This window comes from Thermobia domestica, chromosome 1, assembly GCF_964235325.1.
Source record: "Thermobia domestica chromosome 1, izTheDome1.hap1.1, whole genome shotgun sequence".
NCBI lineage: Eukaryota > Metazoa > Arthropoda > Insecta > Zygentoma > Lepismatidae > Thermobia > Thermobia domestica.
In genome coordinates, this window is record NC_137454.1 from 294,833,964 (window position 1) to 294,847,959 (window position 13,996).

The window sequence follows — 13,996 nt, forward strand, 5'->3', positions numbered from 1 at the left end:
AATATTTACAAGTTTGGGAATTCAGTGGACCAGGAGAGACGTTGAAGTTCATTCTAATGTTCCTGAAACTGATCCTGAACAAATGTATCCTTTTCACAGTGTCATCTTGAAAAATGGCATCGTTGCTAAGGAATATTCATACTATATGTAGAATGAACGTGATAATCTAAGTCCTTGTAATAACCTCCAGTAATTTAGTAATACTGGGAAGTCCCTTTGAGAATACTAATGGGATGAACTTAATATCATGATATTACGTCCCCACAATGTACGTCCCGTTTTAGGGCAGGAAGTAAGCAGCCCGGAGAATACGTTTCTTTGAATATTCGCCATGCCAAACATGATCTGTTGTTGAAAACTAGGAGATTACGACTCAATCCACCACATTAGTTTTTACCAATCTTCATGGTCTATTCTTATGATTGGCGGCGGTTATCAGAGGCTCAAAATCGCAATCTGACCCCCGATGTTGAGGTTATGCACTTTTTGTCAACTGTCGTTGTAGATATAATTGACTTCTGCAGTCAATTATGTTACTAGCTCTATGATCTTTTGTGACAACCCTTTTCAATATTCGGCAACCTCTCCCATCTAGAATTGGTTTCCGTTCACTATTCCTCTTCTGTGATGATCTCTTGCTACCACACTGAGCAAAATTTGTTATCTGGACAGCGGTATATTGTACAAATATGCGGAATCCACATGTTTACTACAAAAATCTGTAGGGAGCACATGTTATGCTACATACGTACTGCCTTTTTCCTGTTTAGATGTTACATCATGCTGCTGCAGGATATCTAATATCTAACAGTCTTTCGTATATACATACGTATACGTATGTTACATACGTCAGCTATATGTTATATACGTCCATCTGTATATGAGATTCTTACCGCCTATATACAGTCATACGGAAAGTACGTATGGATGGAAAACTTATACGTAAAGTATTATAAAACATATGTCTCCAGTTATACGTTTGTTGCAGAATGTTACATATAGTCGTACGTTAAGTCCAAAATTACAGGATTTACGCATGTAACTTACGTTTTTACGTACGCCACATAAGTTTTTTCTCTGCGCAGCTCTGTTTGTCTTCATCATCTTGGACACTGTTTGCACATTCACGGTTTGACCTATTTCAAAATCGGAGAGGTTCTATTTTGCACTATGTCTGGACTGTTATTCATGTACCCATACAAATTCGTACTACACTGTCTACGTACTACCTGTCAGTATCATCCAATACAGTATTAATACAGGACAGTCACAGTAACGAATATTCACTACTATTACAGCACAAAGATTATTTGTTGCAGACGCGGTGTTTCCGTTATTTTGATGTTCAATATATATGTTAACAATCTGATGCTCAATATAACCACCACCTCCTTGAATCCATTTTATTTTCTATAGTTTCAGTTGCACAAGAGTTATCTTAGTATTACAGGAGTGATTCGAGTCACAGATTCTCTCTTTCAAAGATTCCCATCTGAAATATTTTAATGTTGCACAATACCCTTTAAAGTTTCTCAAATGTAAAAATCCAATGTTGCTAATTTCCTTATGCACTTCATCCTGTACACGCTTGTAAATGTTAGTAGTGCTTTAATAGCTTGTCTACCTATTTGTTGAAAATATTCATGTGTAGACAGTAAGACGCCATTTTACACTAAGCACATTGGTGGACAGTGATTTCAAAGAATTGTCCATACTAGGGACGTTGAGAATTTGAAAGTATTTTTTTTTTCGAAATTCACTTAGTAAGGCTAAGGAAATTTTGACATAAAAAACGATCACGAAATCTCACTAATGAATTCCTGATAGTAAATTAAAAATAGTTAACTTTTTCCTACATCTACTCGGAAAATTTATACATTCAGATCCCCTTGGTTCATACTCTTATAACACATTTAAAAGTCAAACCTTCATTGGGATCACGTTAAAACTTTATTCGTAACTACATTATTTACAGTAATAATAATAATCATCATCATAAGATAGTGACATTACTAACACTTAGTTGAGGAACTTCCATGCACTAGTTCTTGAGCTAATCTTTTCGTTTTGACGTAAGAATCACACCTCTTTTCTTTAGTACCACCTAACAATTATAATTGTCAACTTCCTCCTTAGTTTTTCTTCTACTATTTCTTTGAGATTCCACTTTCTTTCCAAACATCGTTCTAACCAGTTTCATTTCTTCGCCTCTATTATCTCCACTACTGTTATTTTCTCTCTTACTGGCTATTCCTAACAGGTCTTGTGTTGCGGCCAGGTAAAGATGTAAAATATTTTCAATTTATTTAAATCCATACGAGTATACATCGGTTTTGTTTGTTTTTAAATTTGCTTTATTTGGTTAATTTAATGCAACTTTAATATTTTTATAATGTCCCAGTTGCATATCTGAAAGATAAAGCCGTATTAGAGATCATTGTCCCTTTTTGTTTAATATTTCCGTCAGATATGCAGTCAAACTAATGTAATTGTTTAGTGTGCAAGAGTATAAATTTCAGCATTTGGAGCATATTTCAAGCGACATCAAAAACTTTGGTGGAACGAAGCGATATTTATCAACTATAGAACTAGAAGGGATTTTTTTCTGTCAGAGCAAAACTATGACAATTAAGAGGGGAGAATACAGAATAAGTAATTAGTTTTCAGTACTTCTGTTTAGTTAGACGTACCACGAGTATGCATCAGGGTTAAAGGAGATGGTGATGAAGAGATGGACGGCAATAGTGGAACGAAAATAGAAGGAAGCGGGAGGACCACGAGAAAACCCATGCACAGGGGCTTGTCCACCCAAACCAGGGATCCAGCGCGCCAGAATGAGGAATCTACTACTCACTCACTGCAGCCCTTTTCGATGCTCACGTAGAATTATTAGTGAAGATCTGAAGTGTGGATATGCAATAAAAGTGAAGAAATGAATGAGTTAAGAGGCAGTTAGAAAGAAGAAAAAGTGCGATATTTGGTGGGTCTTGGTATGAGAAGTTAAGAAAGATATTCCGGTAATATTTCTTGCGAAGAAGGAGCAATACTGGAAATAATTAGACTGAGGAAAGACAACTAGTTAGGACATTGTTTGACTATAAAGAGACATGCTAGAATGTATGGTGGAAGAAAAACACTGAGGTAGAAAGAGTATACAATTGAACGGTGTTAAAATGGATAGATTCTATTTAAAGACAAAGAGGTTGGATGAGGGCCGTAGTACATCGAAGCTGTTTGGTTTGCAGCAAACGACCTACCAATAATGGCATAATGATAATGACCAGTGCGGAGCACACGAAGACTTGGAACCAGAAAAGTTACTCTCCTCCACTCGTCTTTCGTAAAATAGCTTAATTCGGTTCCTGGCAAACATCACAATGTTACGTGCAGATCTTCGTTTTCCGCTGTAGCAACAGTGTGATGCATAAGCATTAAGCATAGGCAAATTATATAGCAGTTAGCCGAAGATCAGTCCAAACCATATGTAGTACAACTGAAGGTAAATTGCGTTTAGTAATCCTATTTTCTTCAATCAAATAACATTTTTTTAAATAATAATAAATTGCAGCTCCTGCTCAGTGGACAAACACAATGTGCTTAGTTTTCTCGGGGTTACCCCATTTCTTCCCACTTTCTTCATCCCACCATAATCATCCATCTCATTATCACCATCTCAAGAGATGGCCTGGAGGGGAATTTCTCCCCGAAGACCGGAAGTTCTTCGGGATTATTTCTCCTTCCTCCCCGCCGGAGAAAATCTGAAGTCATCACTGTGTAGGAGTGTAACGAAGACTATATTCCCCAACGTTGAGTACGATCGAAGAGCGTTCTGTGAGACACATTTCTTAACGACTTAATGTTGTTATTGTCCTTTCGAATGCAGTTGTGATGTGTGTATTATTGATAAGTTCAAATATAACTTCAGTGCAGGTATTGCACAGTATGTGGATCAACTGCCAACAGCATAGGAAAAATTAAGAATTATAATTTTCTTTATTAATCCATTCCATTTTAATATTAGTAAAGAAAGAAACTGTTTTATGTATTCTAATTCAGATGATATCTTGAGTTGACCCTAACTCTGTTACTCTCTCGGCCAACTCCTACAGTACTTGCAAATAATGCGAAATTATCTCGGCAGCCAGAGGAAAATATAAAAGTGTATTTTTAATATCGTTCACGTATATGCTTATTTGAAAAATATCTTTAAGTGTCCTCCAAGAGGACCAATAGTGTAGTCGCTAACACTCTCGTCTTTCGTGTGAGAGGTTCAGGGTTCAATTTATGGTAGGGACACTCGGTCGAAAAAGTGTAAAAGCTTTTTCAGGCTAGCCATAATGAGTGAGGTTTTCCTGAATTGCCTCATTCACAGCAGGCAAAAGCCAGGGTGGTACCTGACATATAGGTCCCAGGCGCTTCCCAACTTCTCCGATTCTTTTTTCCTTCCCTTTCCATGAATAGTGTGATCGCCGAGGGATGTTATCCCTCATAAGTGACGGGCTAACATGGTCATAGATGCCGAGAGCCCAGAAATATAAAACCCTAATCCTAAATGATCTCCAAATTCAAACTAAAGTGAGAGATCTGTTTAGAGACCAACCTTCATACGAGCTGCATTCATTACTGGTATTAATACTACTATCGTCAACCACTATTTGAAATCGAAACACGGATAGGCGTAAAAAGGCAATTACGTGCTGTTGATTAATATAATTCTTCAAAGACTTTGAATTCTTTTAAAATTTACAGTGAAATCAGTACCAATTGTATGTGAAGTTCTGCAGTTGCAAGTACAGTCAGTAGGCTACATATCAGATCGACCATAGTTTATTACAAGTTTTTCTGACAATGTGGAAAGAAATATAGCAATAATGCATTATCATAAGTTCAAAACATGGTGGCAAGTGCTACCTCTCGAAACATTCTCAACCATAAGCAAGAAATAACTGTTCGTATCTGAAGAAAACTAACCACCTATTAAAATTTCGTCTATAACACTACATAAACGAAAAGGCTACGTGTAAAGTTTGCAACTGAAAGAAACATATAATAATAATAATAATAATAATAATAATAATAATAATAATAATAATAATAATAATAATAATAATAATAATAATAATAATAACTCAATAATACGAAAGCTTCAGATTTATCGGAACATATTTTTAATTATCACCTTTCGTCCGCAAATCGTGGAAAGACAACCCAAGGTAAAGGTAAAAGGAAAGCTAATAAAATCCTTTTTTTTTTTCGTTCGCAATTATTTTATCTTCAATTTGCGATAATACGCACAGAAAGCTCGGAAATAGGCAGTCTATTTAAAGAATCGAGAATCTTCTTATTGAAACGTAGAATTTGAATTTCAGTATTTCTGGTTGATCAAATTCTCAGACTAAACTGAAACAATATCTGGGTAAGCCAAAACTATCAACAAGACACGTAAGACTTCGTTGTTTCTGTGATCGCAGATTACAAAGGTAGAGTATTTTAATAGATTGAAAGTTTTCTGGCAGTTTGGAAACAAAAGAAACCTATTCGTTATTTTTACTACTACTACTACTATTACTACTACTACTACTACTACTACTACTACTACCACTATTATTATTATTATTATTATTATTATTATTATTATTATTATTATTATTATTATTATTATTATTATTATTATTATTATTATTATTATTAGTGCTCGATAAATTTCGTCACGTAAGCGATAGTTCTGGAGCCCAGGTTCCACAATAATAAAAATTCAATCAGATACATTGGCCTGCATATATTATTATTAATAGTTGCAGTTGTTCTTATTTCAGGTTTTCGTACGGCATATAACTATTAAACTAATAAGACCTACTTTTCGATCATTTTGTACGGCATTCTGGTTTAAAAGCGAGAAATTGGAGGCCACTTAAAATAGACCATCTCTGGCGATTACTGCAGAGAGAAGCCGAAGAGCCGAAATTACCAGAAACATGTTTAAAATACTAGAATTTACCGGTACGTAGTTTCTATAACAAATATTGCATAATGTTTCCAACAAAGTTTCATCAAGAGATGATTTATCTTGAGTCGTGTTGAGTTTCTTTTTCCTTGACTAACATAAAGTTGATTTTGATTGATTGATTGAAAGGGTTTATATGGGCGCGTCGACCTCGAGGTCTTTTGCACCCTTCTCTGACAGTAAAATGAAGTACCCAACAACAAAAAAGCATAGTATCACAGACATAATAAAGTAAAAGCAAAGTCTGGAGTAAGTAAAAGGTGTTCGGTCATTTATGAATTAAAATGTCATAGCATTCAAGAAATGTGCAAACTCGATACACAAACACAAGGACGGGTTAGTACACAACAGCATGTTAATCTTCTCTGCCGGGGCAGCTCGGCAATAGGTGCACACACGTGGGGCAGCCCATAATTAGTAATGAATATGAAGTGCAGTAAAGAAGATAAAAGCAAGGAAATGCTATGACAAGCATAAAACCACAATGAAAAAACACAAACGGTAGATAAAAGCAGAAATAAATTAATTTAAAGAAGTGTGAGAAATGCACTCACAGATCACGCAAGACATGCAAAAGCTGCAAGTAGGTGAAAACTTTCTGGATCATCTGGACATCGTCTCCAAGCAAGGTAGACAGATCAGCTGGTAAGCCAAGGCGGGCTCGCTCAGGAGCAAGAGGAACACATTCCACAAATAGGTGGCGGATGGTCAGGAATGCACCACACTGGGTGCAGGAAGGCGGGTTCTGACGACGTAATAGGTAGCCATGGGTCAGATGGCTGTGCCCGATACGTAATCGTGCCAATCGTCGTTCTTCCAGTCTTGAAGGACGAGAACTCGTGGCCCAAACACCAAGTCGCGGCTTGACAGCATGCAATTTATTCTGAAGGTGTTCATCCCAGTTTGTCTGCCAGCGCTGAAGGAGAAGGAGAAGACGGTTGATTACAGGGCGAATATCAGAGCTGGGAAGCGGTGACGGATACGCAGGTCCTGTAAGGACAGCTTCTTTGGCAACACGGTCAGCACTCTCGTTCCTTGGAATACCAGCATGGCCAGGTACCCAACAAAATTGGACATCGCAACCTGCAAGTCTTAAGGAATGGCAAGAGAGTAGAATTTGCTGAACTATAGGGTGCACAGTTGACACATCCGTGAGACTATGTAAAGCGCTGCTGGAGTCAGAGCACAGGAGAACATGTTGGAGATGGCGTCGACGAATATAATGCAGAGTCTCCAGAATAGCAACCAATTCAGCAGTGAACACAGTGGAAGTAGGATGGAGCTTCAAGCCAGCGCTATGATCATCCGTGACGAAGGCACAGCCAACAGAATCTTCATGCTTCGAACCATCCGTGTAGAAGACAGCGTAGGTACGGTACGCATCCAGAAAAGAGAAGAACTCCTGACAAAATTGTTGATTGCTGGTAACAGACTTCTTAAATTGCGTTAGATGAAAGCTGACAACTGGTGGAAGAACTGTCCATGGATTTTGATTTTGAGTTTTACGTCCCGTTCAGCAGCGAGGCTATATGAGACGTGGACCTACTGATTAACGTGGAATCCGAACCATATGAGCTCCCGCCGGGAATTGAACCCAGGCCTCCCACGCCAAAGGCGCGTACGCTAACCGCTTAGCCACGGAGGAGCTCTTTGGCTAACATAAAGTCGTTGAAAATTTATATCGAATAGTTTTCCTAGAGAGATATTCAGTCTAGTAACAAGCTCAAATGAAATGCAGACTGACAAAATAGTTTGGTGAAGTACTGAAGTTTCTTCGTCTACTGGAGGAGCGGTGGCTCAGTGGTAGAGCATTCACCTCCGTTGCTGAGGGTCCCTGGTTCGATCCCAGCTCGCTCCGTGTGGGCTTTGTGGTGGGTAAACACCTTGCTCATGGGTTTTCTCGGGGTTCTCCCACTTTCTTCATTCCACGATTTCATTCATTTCTCACCGTCTCCTTTAGCCTAACTGGCATAATTGTGGGACGTAAAACAAAGACTTCATTTCATTTTTTTCTTCGTCTACTATATAATTGCACTTTGTTTGCTATAACGCGGGAAAAAGTTACCATGTGCATTTCTATAAACTATCTTGGAAATTATTTCTTATTGAAAATTACATTCAGCAAAACAAGGAATGTCATAAAATCATGAAACATTTCTGTTGATTATGATGGGAAACTGAACAACCAAGTACGATCAGAGTAAAATATCAAATGGGGTCTGTACGCTAAGTCAAAAATAAATAAATAAATAAAGCTAGCAATTGTAAACAGGATTATGATATTATGCCGTATATGTTCTTAACTCTAAAAAACAATTATCTCAATTCATGATGAAGAGAAAGATGTACACTTTAATGCTAGTGGTCTACTGTTCCACGCTTAGTTGCATGCATGGAGAGCATGCCCGCGACCGTTCGGTCTATTTAATGGACGGGTTCCGCCAAACAAGGCACCCCGCCCGTAGTTCCTCAATACGCTATTGATTACTCGTGCACAAGTGCACCATCAGAACTTGTCCCCTAATTCTGACTCTTACCAGTAGACCTACTGGTTGAGGCAGACTGCTAGCTAGCCAGTCCTACCATGCTCTGCAGGCATGGCGCCAAAGCGTTATAAGGCAAGCTCACCTCCCGCCCATGTTCACCGTTACCCAGATTCCTGGGATTGGCTCCCACAAGCTACCGAATCCCACGGTATGACCACAGCCCGGCAGAGTCCAACCCAAATCCGGGGCTCCAAGCTATGCCCGAGGGGGCTTGTTCAATCCCGGCCCTGCCTACCTCTATCGTTCAACTGACAACCGCCTTGTCGTGTAGAGGTACCACGCACACGTCGAGATACTCCCGTATCTCATCCCGAACCCAATGGTACGTGTTAGGTCACCATTTGAGTTTGGTGCCGACCCATATCCCACAGAGTTTCCTCCCTTTAGATGGTTCAGAACCGTTACCCAGATTCCTGGGATTGGCCCCTCCCCCACCTTTGTTTGGTTGTCACACAGGTAGGAATCCGACACTCCCCCCCGGTAGGGTCGTCCAAGCAATACGGGACTTGCTCTAATTACGGTAGAGGTACACCGTACATTACCAGAGCCAATGACTCATGTAGACCGTTTGCTCAAGGCAGACATTGTCATTTGGGAGCCGTGTCTCCCGAGGGAGCCGTGCCTCACCTGGTAGGCCGGCCCAAACAATACGGGGCTACCTATCTTTTACGTGTTTAGGTACCACGTACAAGTTGTAGCTAAGCTACTTGTCCGAAACCCAATGGTACGTGTAGACCACCATTAGAAGGGACACCCACACCCTTCCTCGGTAGGCCGTTCAAACAATACGGAACTACATCTAATTACGGTAGAGGTACACCGTACATTACCAGACCCAATGGCTAATGTAGACTGTCTACCTGTAAAGACAATGGCCATTTGGGAGAGGCGGCTCCCCTGGTAAGGTCGTGTAACACACTTCCTCAGCACTCCTGAGGTACGAGCATGCGTTAGGATACTAAGTATCCCGTCCCGGACCCAAGAGAACGCATAGCACTCTCTTTGCGGACAACCTAGATCAACCTAGACCCGGTAGGACGCTGAATCCGCCCACACTCTTGGACACACCAGCTACCCACTCTTTTAGCGTGTTGGGGTACCACGCAGCCTTATCTCCCGGACCCAAGGGCACGGCCTAGTTGCTCATTTCGGGGAATACCCAAGGGCTCACCCCTCCGGTAGGTACAGAAGCAGAAGCTGCCTACCCTACTGAAAACGTGATGGGGTCACACGTACTCTCCCGGATCCAATGGCACGAGTTAGTCGCCCATTTCGGTGGATACCCGAAGGTTCACCTCCGCCGGTAGGTTGTTGTCCTGCTGCATTAGGTTCAGCCCAATACTATGAGTCAACCGAGCTGTGCAGGACACTCGAGAGCAGCCTATACAGGCTCCACCCGAACCTATCTCCCCGCTGGTGCGTAGCCCGTGAGCCACAATGTGTGATCCCGGGGCGGAACAGTGGGGTCCCCTCACTCTTTCTCAGCACGGGCTTCGGACCGGGTGACTAATCCATATACTTTTATGTAACTTGAATTTCACGCAATTTGAAGGAGAGTTCGACTAGGATGCTGCCTCTAGCCAACACTATTTAATGTCTATCTAGAAGAGATAGTGAAAAAGAGCTACATGATGATGATGGCATTTCGGTAGGAGATAGAATGATTAGATGCATAAGATTTGCAGACGATATGGCGCTTGTTGCAGAATCTCAAAAAGACATCAATAAAATGTTAGAAAACCTGATGATGGGCTTTGAAGAATATAGGATGAAAATAAATGTTAGAAAGAAAATGCCATGGTGATTGGAAGAGGTATGTGTCAAATATAAAAGTGTGAAGGGAGAATATAGAACAAGTGAATAGTTTTCGATATCTGGGTAGTATTCTTAGTAATGACATGAACTGCGAACGTGAAATAAAAGCAAGGATAAGAATGGCGAAAGAAGCTTTCAGGAGAAAGAAAAGTCTGTTTTGTGGGACCTTGAATAAAGAGTTGAGAAAAAGACTCATAAAATGTTTCGTGTGGAGTGTTGTACTGTATGGGGCGGAAACGTGGACATTACGTAAAAGCAATGAAAAATAACTGGAAGCCTTCAAAATGTGGGTGTGGAGAAGAATGGAAAGAATTAGTTGGGTCGAGCGGAAAACGAATGAGAGGGTGTTAGGAATGGTGGGGGAGGAAAGAACACTTAGATATTGTTAAGAAGAGCAAGACAAACTGGTTAGGACATTGCCTAAGAAGAAATTGTATCATGAGGGACGTCCTAGAGGGTATGGTGGCAGGAAAGAGAGGGAGGGGGAAGGACACTACAATTAATGGATGACATAAAAACAGAAAGATAATACGTCACGATGAAAAGGTTAGTGGAGGACCGTGGAGTATGGAAGCTTCTCAGCTGTTGCAAGTGACCTGCCAGTAAGGGCAGAAAATCTATGATGATGATGATGATATATAATGATTTACACAATATTTTCTTATAAATCTTGGAAGTGAAACATCATGGAATAGCATTTACCGGGATACATAGTACAAAATATGAAAAATACATATCTATTTTAACGTAATTTTTGGTATACAGCTGTATTGTAATTTTCGATATTTATTACATAATGCGAATTCTGTGAGTTGGGGATTACTCTATTGTGATCAAAAGAAAAGAATAGAAGTAATTATGTTTTATTATCTGTATTGTATTTACAGCAATTTAAATGCATTCTACACAAACTTCGAGAATTATAACAGTTTTTCTTACCGAAGTAGTTAAAATCACTTTAGCGGATTCGTCCTGAACATCTTTTACAGATTTTAAAATTTAATCAGAACGGATTTACAAGTAAGACTGCAAGACAAAAACTTCTCTACTATTTCATTGAAGAATGAAGTTCCATATCAAAGATTAGCAAGTGTTTGTTAGTGTCTAAAAAGGTAACTTCAGAAACTTCGAAGAAAATAGACTATTATTCAACAGTAATACATTATTTTGTCAAAAATATTAATATATTTCAAAATAAAATACTCCAATAATCAATCCATTGAATATGACTAATGCACTTATATAGATACATTAAACTCTAAGTAACCAAACAAAAATATTATGCTTCCTTTCGATGACAAGTAAGGGGTGTGCTCTCCATAGGCATGTTTAAGAACTAGATTCCTGAAGGCGATATAAAATATTGAAAACAAACCAAATATAGAGTTTGGATTTTATTTTATAGTATTTTATATCTTGGATGCTGAAAGAATAAAAAAAAAAACTGAATTTCAATCAATCGCTCAATATTAATATATTAAAAGTTAATATTCCCGATTATTCAACCCGGTTGATGATGCTCAAACTTTCAAATAAGTTACTTATAAAATGCTTGATATGCAAATAATTGAATGACATTTGATATATTCCTTGAACCCTCAAAGCATCAACAAGATCATGAAAAGGCTTTCCATGTTCTGAAAATATGTTACAATTTCCCTCCCCTTGGCAGTAGTTCTGTCAGAGTCACCTTCCAGAAATCTCGAACAACGCAAAGCAGGCGGAAGTGAATACTCGTTTGACGTCAACCGTGATGATTGGAAGGAGTCCAATGAATTTCTGGTGTTGAGCGTGGGCAGTGAGAGTGTGTGTGTGCTTAATTCATCCATCTGTTCTGGAGACGAAGACGCACTTGTGTAAACAGAATCTCTGCCAATAACTCTCTTTCAAAATATCTAATCTCTCAGTTTCCTGGAGCCCTACAGAAATATACAACTAAAAGGCTTACACATAAGAAATGGGAACAGAAATAGGAAATGAATTTTAAGACATTACGTCACCGATAATAAAGACTGCAAATGCTAAGTTCTGCTTCTGTAAATTTAGACAAATAATTACTATTTCTCTGATGTGTATATTGGAACAAAGATAACAGAAACCTAGGAATATATGCTAAATAAACACGAGCTAATAATGCTAAATACCGGTAGACAGTAATGTTAACAAAGTAGTGACTATATGCGCTAATATTTTGAAGGTTGAGGCGCATAACATAAAATACCAATCCTTGTGACAATCACTCTTACTCACTCTTACTCAATCACTTACTTGTGCTAGCTTAGTCTCTAAATTGCAAGCAATGTGATTTGTATAAAAGCAAATTCTTTCCTACTCATTTATTTATATTTTCATAAATAGAACAGTAAAATATACAAACTTCACAAAAATTTGAATAATGGAACAACAATAAAATTGAGTAGTGTTCGTGCTGCAGTAGACGACTCACCATACATTGTTTGATTAGTTATGAATTGACCATCGCATTATCCAAACATGAACATGTGTAGAATATGTTACAAACAGTCAGTATATCTGCACACAGGTTCTCAGTCTGCTTACTCAGGCTCATCACTTGGGGTCTCGAGGTGGGGTAGGGGATCAACTGTCCTCCCTCTAGGTTTGAGGTATATATGCGATTTAATCAATATCATAATAAAATACTTATGAAAAACGTAAAGCTAAACTTATATCGAAGTGCCTTCTTCTTCCCCTCTCCCTCCCCCTCCAATCAAAAATCTGAAATGACACTGCTACTTAGATTATTTCATTACATACTGCTTAGATAAAGTAAGATCTTTTTTAAGAGGTCAATAGTTTGTGGTGGACAACATCGTGTCCGTGGGTTTTCTCGGGGTACTCCCGTTTTCTCTTAAATTCTCATTCTACCAATTTTTTCATCATTCACTTGCATTAATCATCTCTCTTCTTTAGGCTACAGGGTATAATTGTGGGACGTTAAACTGAAAGGTTTCATTTCATTTTCATTTTGAAAAGGTCAATAGTAGTATATGAGTGTTATATTAGGTCTCAGAAAATTGTGCGATGCTAAAGGGCACTATTGTTGGTATGAAAGTATGAAGTTTTGTGTGCGGTTTCTATGTGAATGGATGTTTCTGAGTGAAATATAGGAACAATTAAGGGATATATTCATACAAAATCCACAACTTAGTATGAAATTTTGTATTATGGAAAAAGTTACATTATTTACATCAAGGTTTCTAGAAATGCCAAAAGATTTCTAACAAAACAACATCCCTCTTGTAATAATAGAAGTACATCTATACATTTGAATTACACAGTTATCTATTATTATTCTACAATATTGTCCTAGTTAACTCCACCCATGCAGCTTAGAATCTCAATAATCTCAGTACTTGAAGGCGGGTGGTTTGGCCAAAGCATACCATCACCGTGTCGGTAACCTCTGGTGGGCGGAAAAATAGTAGAAAACTACAATGAACTGTTAATTTGTTGGTCAACGTTGAAAAGTAGGCAATATACACAAAATTAAGGCATTTATTAGAAAAATAAAGTTGTGGTCAACGTTGACAAGTAGGCAATTTGTACTAAATTAATGCATTTATTAGAAAAATAAAGATATCTTTATTTTTCTAATAAATGCATTAATTTT

The 13,996-nt window shown here is 38.6% G+C and overlaps 1 protein-coding gene across 1 annotated transcript in view; it reads right to left on the bottom strand.

The window, feature by feature from the left end:
- LOC145661498 (muscle-specific protein 20-like) overlaps positions 1-13,996 on the bottom strand; it is a 97,667-nt gene that overhangs the window by 61,234 nt on the left and 22,437 nt on the right. The gene's annotated exons all lie outside the window — the stretch shown is intronic.